The sequence below is a fragment of the Rhinopithecus bieti genome, unplaced genomic scaffold, assembly GCF_001698545.2.
Source record: "Rhinopithecus bieti isolate Rb0 unplaced genomic scaffold, ASM169854v2 scaffold_23234, whole genome shotgun sequence".
In the NCBI taxonomy this organism is placed as follows: Eukaryota; Metazoa; Chordata; class Mammalia; order Primates; family Cercopithecidae; genus Rhinopithecus; species Rhinopithecus bieti.
The window spans coordinates 304,196-314,997 of NW_016810724.1; the positions used below are offsets into that span (position 1 = coordinate 304,196).

Below are 10,802 nucleotides of genomic sequence, written 5' to 3' on the forward strand. Positions count from 1 at the left end.
GGGCTGACCGGGGCGGGGGCGGGGCCGGGGCCGGACCGGTGACCCTAGGGGCGAGACCCGCCAGCTGCCGGTCCGCAGCCCAGGCCTCCGCCGCTCCGCCGCCCCTCGGCTCAGGTAAGGCAGGCACCCCCAGAGCTCAGGTCGGGCTGCCGGGTCCCAGACTGGGGGTCTTCGTTTGCCCCTGGCTGGTGCAGCGGCGCGCCTTCCCGCCCTCAGAGCCCGGGGCAGGAGGGGACGGCCCGCGCTTGGATATAGCTGGGTGGAGAAAAAGGGTGGGCGTGCTCAGCGCTGTCTCTAACCCCTTCCTTTTGCTCTAAGTTCTTGCACTTGGAAATTGGAAAAGTCCTTCTTCAAACTCTTTTCCAGATGTGGCATCAGGAGTGAACAAAGCCGCTCATCTGGCAGTATCACTACCTGTGCTCCTGGGAGGAGTCTACCCCACATATTTTTAGGGACCTGCCTTTCACTGTTAGGATGATTTCTTGGAACTCGGGAATCGATTGAATTAATTTTATTTATTTATTTATTTTGTAAAACTTTAATTTTAGGTTGAATTAATGTTAAAGCTGAGTTCAGTTCAGGGTCAGGGAAAACGACCGGGTGGGTCTAAGCCTGCTGGGGTGTGACAGCTTGGGGCTGTGGGGACGGAGGCTGGCAAAACTTTCCTTGCTCTGCCACTTCGCAGAGTCGGCAATAAGGACTGCGGGGACAAGACTTTCGCCACTTGTAAGATTGGATGAGAGGCAGGAAGATAAAGGGGGGACTGTCTTCACTGACAGAATCTGGAAAACGTGATGCACTGGGAATACTTCCTTCGGAAACAGGTGCTTGCTTCCTTATACCATCTTCCTCACTTATTAAAGCATTTTTGTATCCATTTCAATACAGTTAACGATGTTCTGTTAAACAAAACGTAGGTACGTTTGTCTTTGCGCCCCCCCCCCGCCCCCAGTTTTGTGCTAAGTGAGTTCAAGGTCAACGATTGGAGACTAGGTCACCTGTTAGGGATCTTTTTACCTGAAGTGTTTTCCTCCAGCCCTTCCCATTGTCACATGCCAAAGAGCCATTCTTTTCTTCCCTGTTTAGCTCTCACCACTTACAAACCAGTGAAAAGGAAAGCGACCACTTCTGTCATGCAAGTAGTTGTGGTTAAGTTAGTCTTGTGCAGCTTTTTTGTAAACATCACTTGTTCCTTTGTATTTTTTTTATTCCTTCAATATTAAAATGTGCCAGTAGAGTCTTCTGTAAAGAATGCCCAAGACTGTAGGAGAAAGGGGAACTGCCCTTGAAGGCGTCTAGTAAAGTGATTTTTTTAACCTAAAAATTAATATTCTATATTGCGTTCCAATGCTTTCACTTCTTTTGGAAAAGATATTTTAAAATTATAAGTATTTTGTCAAGAAAATATTAACTAGGCTGGGTGCTGTGGCTCATGCCTGTAATTCAAACACTGTGGGAGGCCAAGGAGGGTGGATCACTTGAGCTCAGGAGTTCCAGACCAGCCTTTACAACATAGCAAAACTTCATTTCTACAAAAATCAGCTGGGTGTGGTGCTGTGCATCCGTCTACTACATAATCCTAGCTACTAGGGAGCCTGAGGCAGTAGGATGACTTGAGCCTGAGAGGTTGAGGTTGCAGTGAGCGATGATTGCATGCTTCACTGCAGTCCAGCCTGGGTGAGGGAGAAAGACCCTGTGGAGAGAGGGAGAAAGGGGAAGGGGAGTGGGGAGGGGAAGGAGGGGAGGGGCTCTTAAGTTTCTCCCTGTGTGTAAAATCTTCCTTTAACCGTCTACCCAATGAACTGAATGCTTTAGAAATCTGATGTTCTAGTTTACACATGCCTCCTGGAATAGAAGAGTGCATTTGACTTGTGAAATAATTTAAAGGAACCTTGAAAGTAATGGTATCAGTAAGATTTTAAGATTTCAAGTTTGTTGCATTCAGATATCTTTGTAGTTTGACAATTCACGCACTCGAAATTTCTGTTATTTAATAATAATAATGTTAGTAATAATGTTGCTCACAATGGGGGCATCCTTTATGAATAATTCTTTTAATTTTTGTTGTTGTTGTTGTTGAGATGGAGTCTCACTCTGCCTCCCAAGTAGGAGTGCAGTGGTGCTGTCTCAGCTCACTGCAACCTCCGGCCCCCAGACTCAAGCGATTCTCCTAACTCAGCCTCTCCAGTAGCTGGGGTTACAGGTGCCCGCCAACATGCCTGGCTAATTTTTGTATTTTTAGTAGAGATGGTGTTTTACCATGTTGACCAGGCTGGTCTCGAACTCCTGATCTCAAGTGATCCACCTGCCTCGGCCTCCCAAAGTGTTGGGATTACAGGCATGAGCCACCGTGCCCGGCCCTTTAGGAATAATTCTATCAGTACATCATAAAAGGCACCTTTCTGGAGGCCTTTTCAGTATGTATGGTTATTTTTTCCCAGTTGTTAAGCTTTCTAGATTCAATTCTTCTGTAGGCTGAATTGGAAGCAGACAGCTGTGGTGGAGACCTGGACTAAAAGTATCTATCTGTGCACTGAGGTCTAGCCCCAGGTCAGCTTTGAAGTCCTTGCAAGTCCTCTTCCTAATTTATTTTGGGAACCCAGGAGTTCTTAATTTACATGTGTCATGTTTATCTTCAAAATGAGAGAGTTATCCTTAGTCTAAAAAGACATTTGGACCCCTTTGAACTTTCCTAAAAAATGCAAATTTTCATTTACAGAGCTAGGTATCATTGCTGTAGGGGAACACTGATTCTAGAATTTGCTCTCATTTCCAGAGGGTGTCCTCACATGCTGACCACCACCTTTGCCCCACCTAACCAGTATAGTGCAGTGATTAAGACTGTGAGTTTTTCATAGACTGATGGATCTGTTTGTTTCCTAGCTCTGACCTTAGACAAGTTACTTATGTTTTCTAAGACTCATTTTCTTCATGTTTAGAATAGTGATAATAATGCATATTGATATTATGAGGACCGCATGAAGCAATGCCCATAATGTAAGCAGCACAGTATCTACAGTTTAACATATAGTCAGTAAACGGTAGCAATTGTTTGCTTTGACACTGACTTTTCCTTTCTCTCTCTCTCTTTTTTTTTTTTTTTTTTTAACAAATTTGAAATTTAACTGGGAGAAATGTAAAGCCCTACACAATAAGTGTTTAAAACAATAAGCAAGTACAGGATGAGGGAGATGTAATTTACTGAACCAGTCAACTTTTTGGTTAATTGACATTTGGTTGCTTGTGAGTGGGCAGTGAGTTGTGAGGGCCCATGTGTTAGTCGTTTCTCATACTGCTCTAAGGACACTGCTCTAAGACTGGGTAATTTATAAAGAAAAGAGGTTTAACTGACTCACATTTCCACATGGCTGGGGACCCCTCAGGAATCTTACAATCATGGCGGAAGGCACCTCTTTAAAGGGTGGCAGGAGACAGAATGAGTGCCGAGCAAAGGGGGAAGCGCCTTATGAAAACATGCGATCTCCCGAGAAGTTACTCTCACGGGAACAGCATGGGGGAAACCATCCCCATGATTCAATTACCTCCCACTGGGTCCCTCCCACCACATGTGGGGATTATGGGAACTACAATTGAAGATGAGATTTGGGTGGGGATGAAGCCAAACCATATTAGCCCTGAAAGCTCATATGATTTTAGATCGCTTTAGTATAAATGAGAACGCACATCTATAGCCAAGGATATTTTTTTTCCGTCTGTCTTTTGCTCTTTGTGTGTACTTCAGAGTTACTCTCAAGATGAACATTTACAAACTGACTTGTCTGGGACAAGAAGGAGGAGCGAAGAGAGGCAGCTCTTGAAGCCATACCATATTCATGCATAACGAATACGTTAATTCTCTGACTTCCCTTTCAACATTTTTGATGTATTGTTATATGTAAAGCTCGCTGCCAGCAGAGTGCAAAAGAGAAAAGAACCCCCCCACCCCTCCCTGGCCTCCTGCCCTCTAAGCATACATTCATGGAATAGTTCAGGTAGCAGGAATAATTAGAGCAGAGTAATAAGTGCTCTGATAAAAGTAGCAAAGGGGAGGCTGAGAGTTGAGGAGTGCTAAATATCCACCAGGGCAAGCTCAAAGCAGTGAAAATTTAGTTCTAGTTTTGAAATTTCCAGTTTTGTGGACGTTTGCCAGGTGTAAGTACTGAGAAAAAGCACTTCAGGTTAAGGCAGTTTATGTTAAGGTATGCTGGGGAGAGAGAACATGACAACTGCAAATCATGGCAAACTGTGTCCCATCTTTTACTGACTATGGGACCTTAGCAAATTGACCTCTGAGCTATAGTTTCCTCATGTGTAAAATGGAGATCTTATTATTATTTTACATTATTAGGTAGTGATTTAATCTTCAAGCCTAGCCTATAAGAGTATCTGGCTCACAACACAGTTGGAAGACTTAGTTGTATATAAAACACTAACCTACCTGGTGCAACCAAAGTTGTGCCTTCCATCCCTCTCATTCTCTTGTTTAGAGACAGGGGAACACTACTCTAAATCGAGATGGGATTTAAGCCTTTCATGCATATTACAAAAGCAGGCCAAGAAACGTTTTAACTGTTCTTGTTGTTTAGAATGAAATATGAGATTTTATGCTTCCACCACCACTAAGCTTTTTTTCCAACCACTGTAAACTTTCTTTTTACTAAGGCTATGTTGTTAGCCTATGTTTTGGGGCCAGGCTCTGTGAAAGGAGTTCCTCTGTCTTTGAGTTGTTCTCTTGCTGGATAAGTCCACATTCTTACATTTACATGGTAAGAACTGTGGCCATTTTTTTGGGCCATGTTTCCTGCCCCAGCCATTGCTTCAGTTTGAGCTATTGAACTGACTCTTAGAAAACATTTTCATGTGGAGGGTATGGTAAAAACTGATTCATTACTTTGGGGCACTAACATGCAAACTGAACATTTTGGAAGGAATTTGTTATAGAATTTTACACTTTTGTGATTTTCCTTTAGTATTGTTAGCTTTTAAAATCCTTCTATATTTGGAAGAACTTGCCTCAAAATTCCAACTTGATCACGCATGAGTTTTTCCTCTTGCAAAGATTGTGCCAATTTGCTGAATAATTAAATACTTAGAGTTTTCTCCTTTAGGTCATTTTCTCTACATGGATTTCAAAGAGAAGACCTTATGCAGTGTTTTGCAATGCCCTCAACAATGGAAAATCCTACATTCCATGTAGGCAGTAGTAGACAGTAAGAGAATTTAAGTACTTTAGGCTTTGGTCATTTGAGATTAGGGTGCCTGGGTAGGCCTGTTGGCTATGGAAGGCCCAGATCAGGCCAGGGATGGGTTCTTCCTAGATCATGAAGACCTATCATGAGTAAGAGCTTTTTGTGGGAATTGTTCTTTTTGGTCATTCATTCATTCAGTATATTTTGCTTCAATTCATTAATTAATTTGAGTATTTCATTGATTGTGTTATACATGTGGATGGGGATGCCGAGATAGATTCAAGTTCCTTAGACTCTAATTTGAATAAGAATTACTTTGGAGAACTAGTTTAAATTCAGATTCTTGCACTTTATCCCTTAAAAGCTCTGATTCATTTCATCCAGTGTGGGGCCTAGGAATCTGCATTTTAATAAGCCTCACAGGTGATTCTGATGCTGCTGGGAGCTTTCTTCTTTTATTAACCAATTTTTTTTCCCCAGCATCAGTGTACACATTTACATAGACTTTTTGGAGAACAGTGTAATCTCTCTGTCTAGGGCTTGTTATATCTGGTCAAATATCTAGACAAATCTAAATTCTGGTTCACTCTCTGCTTTTAACCAAGTCAGTGTACCTTTATGTTGCTTTTTTAATTTGTAAAATAGGGACTTGAACTAGATGTCTGTAAATTTCCATGCTGTTCCTTAATGTGATGATTTTCTTTGTTTTAAATATAAATCCAGTAAAAAGTATGCTTTGAACAGTCACAAATTAAAGTCATTCTTTGAATAAATGCACTGTTGAGTGATATCTACCCAAAGCCCTGTGAAATCCATATTCTCCTTAGGGTATCAGTACCCCTACGTTTTGTTACCACTTTCTTATGTTAAGAGGAATCATGAATTTCAGAGTGGGGAAGTGAGAAGGTGTGGTTGATAGAGACTACCTTTTCTATTAGAGACTGAGCTATGCACCCCACTTTATTAGACGGCATATGTAAATTGCCAGCTGAATGTTTCAGTAATTGGACTTCCTTGGAGAAACTCTTCTTGATCTCCTCCCAGCAGGGTTAAGTGCAGCCTCTGCTGCACTCTCTACCTGCTTTGTGGGAACCAGGCCTACCCTTTCTCTTTCTGCAGTAATGGAGGCCCCATGATCTATCAGCATCATGGGACAGGAAGTGGGGCCTTCATCTCGTTCTCAAGAGGAGAACAGAGTCAAGAACACAGTAGGTGCTTCATAAATCTGTGTTAAATGAATTAACTGCCACTTCCCAAACCACTGTTAAAACAAAATTGCTTTATTTTCTGTAATGCGTTGCATAGTTTTCTCCTCTTTCTTAAATGTGCAAAACCCTGTGCTAATTCTATATGCCTGCTTTTGAGAATCTATATGCCTGCTTTTGAGAAATACAATGTATTTACCTGTAATTATTATTTAAAATTGAAAATAAAAAGAATTTGTAATAGCATCATCAATTTTTGGTTAAGGGAAATAACAAATGTGATCCCTACTAACCCGTTATGCCACATAGGCACACTGATAATTATTTCTCCTCTTCTTGAGGAACTGGGATGTAAGCATTTAAAGTATCTTCTTTATATGCATTTTGATTTCCTATTGAACAAAAAAATGTAAACAGGAAGGACTTCATTCTTTTTTCCATTGAGATCACAGAGATAAACCAATTTAGAGCAACTCTCTTGAATAGCTAATAGCTGTTGCCTGGGGAAGGAGAAAATTATTTTCTGCCTTCCATGTTGATGTATATAGAACATGTGTTCTGAGTAGCTGCTATTTTCACTGCCTCTTTTTCCAGTTGAGGTGCAACATAAACTATTTTAATTAATATTGTGTCACCAAAAGGTGTTGAAATAGCCAATTGAATTCTACCAAGATAGAGTCTTTTGATGAAAACATATCTTTATTGATTGTGGATGAAGAAAATCATTCTTAAAATGAAATCCAGAGAAAAATCATATCCCTCAGAGAAAATTTCTGAGTGGCAGGCTAAGATTAACATCATAAAATTGAATTTGTGCTGCAAGCCTTTGATGCAATCAGCAGCTGGGAGATGCTGTTGCCCTTGCTGTGCTCTCTCTGATTGGGGTGAATTATTGTGTGGAATGAAATAAGTGTTTCTTGTGTTCCTCCTCCTAGAAATACAAACAAGGTATTACCAGGTAGTTTCTTGCTAGTTAAAATGGATTGGATCGATTCCAGGCCTCTCAGGCTCTTCTACACCCATGAACTATAGGTGTTGGATATTTATTTATGCCCTAGGGACAGAATTTCTTTATATCACTGGACAGTGACATCTTTGGTTAGTAGAAATCAAGCAGAGAAGAGGGTTCCCCTTTGCCAGGGATTTTTTTTTTTTTTTCTTAGAATAAGCAGAGGCCAGGATGTTTTAGAAAGTGCTATAGTACCACATATTGCCTGGTTTTTGTTGGCCTGTAGGTTCAGGCAAGCCCTTTCCTGTCTCCCTCTGCTACCTCTTATGTCATAAACTGCATTGAAATCACCCCAATGTGGAAACCTCACATTGTGTATTATGAATCATTTTCCATGACACTAGTGTTACAATGAGCTTTGTAGTGTTTTTGTATTAAGTTCTGATGCTTTGAAAACACTCTGGCCCATGCATACACTTCCACATATATAATGAATAGGTTTTATAGATTAAGACTCTTAGACTAAAGAGTGTTTGTGGATGCCATGTCACTCTTAGACTAAAGAGTTATTTGGCATCCTAACCACCCTTGTGGTTGAATTTAAGTTGTGTTTATTTTGTTTTGTTTCATTTTCTTTAAAGAAATAGGTGGACTGGCTTGTCTGTATGGAAGTATAAACAGATGATGATGTCATCATTATGAACTCTTATTTTCAAAGCCTTTAAGAAATGGGATGGGCTTTGAGGTCATACAAATCTAGGGATGTAATCCTAGCCGGGGGATTTAGATTTACCAAGCCTTCTTTACCTAATAACAGTAATGGTAGGTGTGTAGATTACTTGAGAAAATGCATAGGAAAGCCACCAGCACAAGGTCTACAACACAATTGGCATTCAGTAAACACTTGTTGAATTGAGCATATAACCCTGTGCCTTAACACTGAGGAAAAGAAGCAAGGACAGTAAAGACAGAAGGTGGGATGTGTTTAGGAAGAAGGGAAAGTAGGAAGAACTAGGACTAGAGAAAATTTTGAATAATAAAGTGGTGAGACAGGGACTATGAAACAGAGGTGGGACTTGTCTTGGCTCATGACAGAAAATCCACAAAGATGTTCACAAGGGCTACAAAGGCTACAGTTCCTTCAGATTATGAGCCTCAAATCCTATACTTCCTCTACCACTTTTTCCAAACCACCTTGGGATTCTGCATTCATAGCCTTGCTGATGAAAGTCTGTTTTGGCCTAGCTTCTGCAAGAATCCTTTAGTGCAAAAGATGAGTTTAAAGTCTTTCCTGGCAGGTGTTCCTGGTTGGTAGGACAGAGTCAGAAAACACTAGAATCGTGGGCATTAGGGAGGATTCTCCAAATAGGCCTTGTCCATATAGGCCTATATTCCTGCCTATGGGAGTGCCTGCCATTTGCTTATTCTGGGAGGAAAAAAGGATTGTTATAATTACAGTGGACTGACTTCCAGTGTCAACTTGTGCTGAAACTGAAAGAAGGGAAGTAGATGTCAGGGCCAAGGAAGAAGATAACTAGTCCTTGGAAGAACACAGGATTTTTCCACGAGAAGCCAAAGTGTAAGGGATGACCCGTTGACAGTCATGGGAGTGAAACTTGCTTTGCTGTTGTGCCTTGGAAATGCTTCTACCAACCTCCTTTACGTTGGTTCTTTACGTACTTAGGATTTGACTTATAGGTTGTGAATTCCTAGAGAGCAGAAACTTGTGTTTTTTTGTCTTTCATTTAGTAGGGCTTAACTAGATACTAATTATCAAATTAATAAATGAATACATTATTTTCTTAAGGAGCCGATAATGTAGATGGAAAAGAGATTTATTACACAAAGAGGTAGAGAATAGATGTTGGTATATGACCAACTGTGTGATTCATACTGAAATTTAAGTATATGTTTCAGGAATTGGTACATGTGTTACTGAGATCTACATTCTGACTCGAAAGAAACAAAGTCTGTCAAATGCTGTATTTCTTTTCTAGGAATGTGTAACAAAGTACCACACACTGGGTGACTTACACAACAGAAATGTAGTCTCACAGTTCTGGAGGCTGGAGGTCTGAAATCACAGTGTCAGCAGGGTTGGTTCCTTCTGAAGCAGAGATGAAGATTCTGTCCCATGTCTCACTTAGCTTCTGGAGGTTTGCTGTCAATCTTTGGTGTTCCTTGGCCTGTAGAAGTCACCCCAACCTCTGCCTTCACCTTTACCTGACTTTCTCTGTGTGTGTGTCTGTCTGCACATTTCCTTGTTTTATATGACAACCAGTCAGACTGGATTAGGAGTTCACCCCAATCCAGTATTACCTCATCCTCAATTAATTATATCCACTATGAACCCCTGTCCAAATACGGTCATACTCGGAGGTACTCCGAGTTAGGGCTTCAACATATAAATTTTGGATAGGCTCAATTCAACTCATATTAGATGAGAATGTGGTAGATTTTTGAAAAAAATCAAATTGTTTTTTAAATTTAAATTATTTTACTTTGCCAATTTGATACTTTTGAAGTTTTATCTTTATCTTTCCTACTTAATTCACTTCATAGATGGGATCTACTGTAAGTTATGAATGATAGAATGAAGAATTATAAATGACAAGAATTTCATTTATCTTAATATTGTTTACTTAGCAGGATTTACATACAGATTTTGAGATTTTAAAAGCCTTCTGATAATAGAGTAATATTTATTGAATGCTTACTAATTAATTAATGATTTTCAAGGATTATTTAATCACATCAACCGTATTAGATTGATATTATTTATCCTCATTTTATTGATAAAAATCCAACACAGAGTTGTAAAGTAACCTTCCCAAGGACATAGATTGGTAGAGTTGGCATTTGAATCCAGGCTTACTGACTAGAGGGCCTGACTCATTGGTACATGCTGTCTCCTTACTCATTACAGCCAGTTACAATAGATAGTTGATCCCCTTCTATGGATGACCAAATAAGCTCGTTGGGTCACAGAACCAGCAAATGTATAAGATTTGTGATTTAAACTTAGGCATTACAGGCATATCTTGGAGATATCATGGGTTCTATTGTAGGTTTGATTCCAAGCCTCTCTAATAAAGTGAATATTGCAATAAAGCAAGTCACACAATTTATTTTGGATTCCCAATGCATATCAAAGCCTATTAAGTATGCAATAATATAATATCTAAAGTAACAATGTGCATATTGTGATTAGAAATACCTTATTGCTAAAAAGTGCAAATGATCATCTGAGCCTTCTGCAAGTTGTACTTTTTGCTGGAGGAGGGTCTTGCCTCCATGTTGATGGCTGCTAATTGATTAGGGTGGTGGTTTGCTGGAGTTTGGGGGTGGTTCTTGCAATTTCTTAAAATGACAATAATGAAGTTTGCTGCATTGATTGACTCTTCTTTTCGTGAAAGTTTTTTTTTTTTTTTTTTTTTTTTTTTTTTTTTTTTTTTTTTT

The 10,802-nt window shown here is 40.0% G+C and overlaps 1 protein-coding gene across 1 annotated transcript in view; it reads left to right on the top strand.

Moving 5' to 3' along the window:
* Window positions 1-30: 30 nt before the first annotated feature.
* The window catches only part of LOC108542602 (WD repeat-containing protein 72), a gene marked incomplete at its 3' end in the record, with an annotated part of 90,430 nt that continues 79,658 nt past the window's right edge, over window positions 31-10,802 (top strand). Inside the window, exons 1-2 of the mRNA XM_017892681.1 lie at window positions 31-114; window positions 686-824. The remainder of the gene's footprint in view (window positions 115-685; window positions 825-10,802) is intronic.